The 6,519-nt window shown below is 41.3% G+C and overlaps 1 protein-coding gene across 1 annotated transcript in view; it reads left to right on the plus strand.

Annotated features, from left to right (window-relative positions):
* Positions 1 to 6,519, plus strand: part of LOC122559103 (protein bassoon-like) — a 505,982-nt gene that overhangs the window by 447,804 nt on the left and 51,659 nt on the right. The window lies entirely within an intron of this gene.

Raw genomic sequence — 6,519 nt, forward strand, 5'->3', positions numbered from 1 at the left:
AAAGTTCAGAAGTATCCTGATCTAACCAGAGGATCTCCGATTACCCTTGCAATTTTAGCGACTCAGTGTTGTAAACATATCTGATCACTATTCCAATAGCTGTGAATTAGAATATATGGTGAGTTCATAAAAAAACCTTATGGTATGTTGACTTTGGCAATGGTAGCTCATGCATGGTGCAAGCAGGAAACTGACAAAATAGCATCAAGTGAGTTAGTTTTGAGCCATGTGGTGTAAAGAAAGGAGGTGTTCCTTCTCTGCTGGTCCCAAGTGAGCTGTTTGACCAGGCAAAGCCAGTTGTCAGTAGGCATGAGTTCTCGGCTTAAAACTGGCTTGGATTTAATGTCAATTAGTACTGCACCACTTTCTTACCTTGTACAATGTATGAACTGCATTTACTTGAAATAATCACCCTAACGAGAAAAAACAATTGCAAACCGGTAAGATTTTACGGAGGTCATCTTCACTTCTGGCCACCGTATTGTCATCATAAACTGACAATACTACATCACCAAATGGTTGTGCAAATTACTGGATGTTGCAAGACCTAACGAGATGTTGATGAAGCAGAGTCCATATGCACTTTCAAAATAGAATTGGATGGTGGCTCAATAAGGGAGAGTGTTAACCTGTGCAGTGAAGTGTAGGAAAGAAAGAAAGATCACATTCACATGACCATCAGAAGTCTCAAAATGTTTTATACTAATGAAGTAATTTTGAAGTGTATTCACTGTTGTAATGTTGGAAATGCAACAGCCAATTTTGTGCAGCCAGCTCCAACAAAGTAATACGGTAATAGACAAAGAATCTGTTTCTGTGATGTTGATTGAGTGATAAAAGCTGGGCAGAATGTCTGGAATAACTCAATCACTCTTATTTGAAAGAATGTCCTGGATTTATAGTCCCCACCTAAGTTAGAAAGCAGATCCTGGTTTTAACATTTCATTAGGCCTGACAGGGCAGTAGTGTCTCAGTACTGCACAGGAGTATCAGCCTTTGTTTTTGTGCTCTCCTGGAATTGGACTTGAACCTGGAACCTTGTAACTCAAATGTGTAAGCACTACAAACTGAGTCGTAACTGACACACGAAATACAAGATCAGACAGGTTCAGACCTGGTCTGCACAGTGGTCTATTTCGTGTTGTACCTTCTGTAAATTGGTGTGTCTGTGAATTTTGTGTGCTCTTATTCAAATCTATATTGCATCGTATACATGAAATTTGTGGATACTAGATGTTGTTCTCCTATTTACCTCTTCATAAGATGAAGTGCTGTTCATTTCACATCATATTAGCAAAATCTACTAACTTCAACAATTTCCAACTTTAGCTAAACATCCCTTTTCCTTTCAAGAAAGCAGGCCTCTTTCTTCCCATTGCTTTACTGGTTAGCCTTTCATAGAGACTTCAGAAGAATATTTGCCTTCTCTGTTGATCTTTGTTATCTTTTCAGGTGTTGGCAAATAGTGTACTTGATATTTCTGTTCTCTTTCATTTACATTTCTGTGATTGACATGTATACATATCCTTGCATTTCCTTTTTGTATCCCACTTAGCTGTGTTTGTGATTTTTAATAATTTAGTAGTTTCTTATTAAATGCTGAAAACACCCTTGTCATTTTTCATTTCTTTTCTGCTCCTCACTCTCTCTCTGTTTTGTTTCAACCTGTTAAGTGGTTCACTTTCCTTTCAGTTTCTATTTCTGATTAAATGATCACTTTTAGGAATAAAGAACTTTGTCACACCTTTATCAATCTCAGGATGTTTCGATTCATTTCATTTCCAACAAATTACTTTTGAAATGCAACTCTTACCAGTATGGCATTGAAACCTTGCTGCTTTTACATGCTTTTATTCAGACTGCATGACAAATCTTGAAATTTTCTTTCAACAAAAAGACATTCACTAAGGAAGCAGCTCAAACAGTAACAACTGTGAATCTAAACCAACATGGCAGGTCATGCCCAACAAATTCTTTGGAACTGTTTGAAAAGGCAACTGAATAAATACACACATGAATATATTATATATTTGGGTTTTCTGAAGCAGTTCGATAAGATGCCTAATGTAGATACCTCAGACACCAGTTTAGATCAAGATTGTTTTAATTTGGATTTTACATTGGATGGGTCAGTTGAAAAGAACCCAAGATTATTGACAAATTTGCATCTTTTCCCTAATATTGGTTAAGAGGTTTTAATTTGAAAAATGAAATGACAGTTGTAATTGAGAGAATAAACCAGCACTCTTCCCACATGGTCTTCATCTGTGATAGTTCTGAGGTGAGTAATGATTTTCTCTGCCTCCCTGTGGTGGAGCAGCTGCTCTCCAGTCACCACTTCCTGTCAACAACTCAGCTAAGACAAGTGACTCAGCGGAATGGATAATGTCTTTTCCTTTTATGTGAGGATAAACAGTGACTTATTACAGGTTAACTGAGAGGGTGTGAGCAAGTTCATGTATATATGGGAGTGGACCACTTGTCAAAATTAAACCTGATGCATTTGTATCATGCAAAAAACTGAGTGAGGGCATCACTGACTGATAGTTCTTTCCCTGTTCTAAACCAATTATTGCAATCTCCTCTACAGTTGAGATATGCAACTCAGCAGAGACCAGAGCTGAAGTTCAGCATCTACTGATCCTAACAGCTGAGGACTACATCCAATGAGAAGCCTGGAATAACAGTTATAGTTGAGCGGAAGAATTTATCCATTGACCCCTACTTTTCTTGATAGTTCTTGATGATAGAGGAAGCTATTACAAACAGAGCTGACAAGAGTTAAAACATTCTAATGCAGTCAATGAATGATCAAGACATGTTTCCAGTTGATTCATCTAGTGTCAAGAACTGCACAGCATTGGATAATCATGCAAAAGTGGCAAAATCAAGAATGCATCACAAACAACTGACATTTTCTGACCACTCCTGATATGCAGAGTAGAAATACCAGGAGAAGTCCTCATCCATCAATCAAAAAACAACGAGCAAACTTAAGTTCAGTTTATAACTAAAGCAAACAGGATGTTGGCCTGTATTTCAGAGGGAATAGAGTATAAAAATAGGGAAGTTTTCTTAAACCTGTACAAGACAGTAGTTAGACCACACCTACATCATTGTGAAAAGTTTGGGTCCCTTTATTATCAGGAAAGAAATACTGGCATTGGAGGCAGTCCAGAGAAGGTTGATCTTGGATACGGAGGGACTTTCCTATGAGGAAAAATTGCATATGTTGGACCTTCACTCATTGGAGTTAAGAAGCATGTGAGGCAACCTTATTGAAACACACTGGATTCTTCAGGAGTTTTGCAGAGTAGATGCACAGAAGTTATTTGTCCTGAGCTAAATGTTTGGCTTGACTTAACTGGTTGCTGCTTAAATCTCAGTAATGGTGGAGTAAGGTCCACAAGTGGGTATAGTCTGCCCATGCCTCCCCTGCCACTGGTCAGATTATGGGAAAGGGTAAAAACAAGGACTGCAGATGCTGGAAACCAGAGTCTAGATTAGAGTGGTGCTGGAAAAGCACAGCAGTTCAGGCAGCATCCGAGGAGCAGGAAAATTGACATTTCAGGCAAAAGCCCTTCATCAGATTATGGGAGAGGCTGGGGAGAGCGGCTACAGAGGCCACTGTGGAATTTTGTGGCTCCAAAAATCCAACTCTTTGTGTACCAAGATATACAAAACTTGTTCATACAAAGACGTAAATTAATACAATGGAAATTAACCATAAAAACTGCCAAAGGCTCAGAGATTGATTGCAGGGTGAATACATATTTTTTTTGTGTTTTAACTTATTTTAATACAAAAGGTGAGATTTGATCAGAGTTCCATAGTGTTTCAGCACTACACCCATGAAGATGATACAGCATTCTATTTGTTATGTTAATCTCTGCACTGTGATGAATGGCTTCAGATCTCTTGACTTTAGAAAACATGATGGTGAGAGATGTTGGAAGGAAGTGGCATGCTGTGTGGATTGCCTCAGGGATCAGTACAGGCATTAGTAATGTTGCTAATCTGCATTAGTGCCTCATGTTTGAAAAGTCAATGCATGCTAGTCACAAAATATATCAGCTGGAGGAGGCACTAGTATCTGAGTATATTTTTTGTTAATCATGGCATTCCTATATATGGACCAAAGGCAGGTATTCCAACCTAGTTTACTGTATCCGATGCTCCCAATGTGGTCTTCTCTACCACGGTGAGACCAAACGTAAACTCAGGGCACGTTTCGCCGAGCGGCTCAGCCTCTCAGTCACCGCCCATTTCAATTCCCCCCCCACTCCCTTTCCGATGTGACCATCCTCTGCCTCCTCCATTGCCACAGCGAATCAGACAGCCAATTGGAGAAACAATACCTCACCCCCACCTGGGCAGCCTGCAGCCTGAAAAACTCACACTCACTTCTCCAATTATAAATAACCGTCCTCCCTATTCCCCAACTCCCTTTCCAGCCCCTCCCCCTCCAGTCCATTCCTCTGACTGACCTTCCTTTCAGCTACAAAACAGATGCAAACCAGGTCTTATCATCTACCTGTGTTCACCTATCCCTACCTCACCACTCCGGCCCTCTCCCCACTCAAAACCCTCCCTCACCCTTTGCCCCCTGCCCCCTTTAGCTGCAGATCCCTTTATACCTACCCCCCAAGTCCTGAAGAAAGGTTACAACTGAAACATTGACTTCCCCACCTCTTGATGCTTGCTGTGTTCTTCAAGCCTCCTGTTTGTCTATCTTGGATTCCATCAACCACAGTCTCTGGTGCATAGATTAATGTACAGGTTAGTCGTGATTTGAATGAATGCTAGAATGGGCCTGACGGGCTAAATGGCCTACTTCTGTAATAATGTTGCCATCTGAAGATGCAACCACATAAAATATAAACATCTGACAATTGAAAACGTTACAGGTTTGTTCAAGAAAGGGCAAGCAGATAAGCCCAGCAGTTATAGACCAGTTAGTTTAATACAGTGGTGAGGAAACTTCTAGAAACAATTATTCTGGTTAGGGTATGAACAAAGGGGTGGGTTGATAAGGAAGAATCAACTGAGATTTCTAAAACACAAATCATATTCAACTAACTTGCTGGAGTTTATTGATGAGGTAATAGAAAAGGAGCAGACTGCAAAGTGACCCTCTCCAGGAACTGTGAACAAGAGGGTCACCTGACTAAGGACTGGAAGGAGTCCAAGAGCTACAACCTATGCGAGGAAGCAGGCCACATGTACATGGCCTGCCCAAGACATGCGCTCAGATGGCCAGAGTGCCAACATAGGCCATGAACCACCAAAGGAGAGTAAGATGCCACTCTCCTGCAAAAGCACTGAAATGCAGGTCACCAGAGGAATGGAAAGGCCAATGAGGAGAGAAAGGAGTCCAGTGCTGGAACTCTTCCTGGGAAGGTGAAGTCACCAGAGCCAGAGAAGTGGACAGAGGTGAGCAATCCCCTGAAAAGAAAATCACTCAGGCCCCCCCACTGGTCACAGTAAAAAGGATAGAGACAGCTGCATGAATGTCACAGTAGCAACTCCTCTGAAGACAAATTTGTGCAGAGGGATGGGCAAAGAAAGAGACAAAGCAGCACGGAAGGGAAAGGAGAGGATGCTGGCTGACATGCCCAGTGAAACCCCACCTCCACTCAGGAGCCAAGGCGTACCCACCACATCACAGCTCACTTCAAACAGGAGTAGTGACCCTCCAGGAGCAGAACGTGTCCGATTCAGAACCAGACCTTCCTGGCTTCATCCTGGCCACAATGATACCGGATCGGGACATAGCCCCGAGAGAGGAATAGGACAGCTCCCTCAGCCCTGTGAGAGTTCAACAGTTCACCAGGAATGCAGGAGATCACCCAGTGACAGGACCACAGGAGAACTAATATTGCACAATTTGGTAACATTAAAAATCCTAAAAACTGGGTATTAAAAATTGCCAGTGTTAAAGTGAATAGCACAAAATCCCCGACACAAAGTGTTTCCACATTGGCTGATCAGGCCAACATCCTGTTTCTGCAGGATAGCAGGATACTGCACAGGAGAGAGAGAGAGAGAGAACCTGCACAGTTACTGCCTTTGCTGTCTTTGAATTCATGTGTCACTGGACATCGGAGTGCATCTGGGAAAATTAACAAACAGTGAATTTCACAACTAATCTTGGAGGAACCAGTTTTGGGCGAAGATCACAACACAGAATCAGATAAGTTAATTGTTGTTTTAAGTCTGTCCATGAGAAAGGCTGTATTAGTGAGTACAGTGGGTTCTTTCTTGATTATATGATTTTGGAGATAAATCTCTTGATTAAACTTAGTATATAAGCCGCAGCTATTAATTTAACCTAGTGCAGTATTTTGTAGAGGAATAAGACGGTGTTATTTTCTGGGTCTGTAGATTGTGAAGGAGCAAAAATGGCCTTTGCAGTGATATGTACTTCTTGTCAGATGTGGGAGTTTAAGGGTTACTGCAGATTATATCTGCCATAAATGCTGTTGGATGTGAATCTTATCAGATTGACTGGATCAGTTG

The sequence above is a fragment of the Chiloscyllium plagiosum genome, chromosome 18 (assembly GCF_004010195.1).
Source record: "Chiloscyllium plagiosum isolate BGI_BamShark_2017 chromosome 18, ASM401019v2, whole genome shotgun sequence".
Lineage (NCBI taxonomy): Eukaryota > Metazoa > Chordata > Chondrichthyes > Orectolobiformes > Hemiscylliidae > Chiloscyllium > Chiloscyllium plagiosum.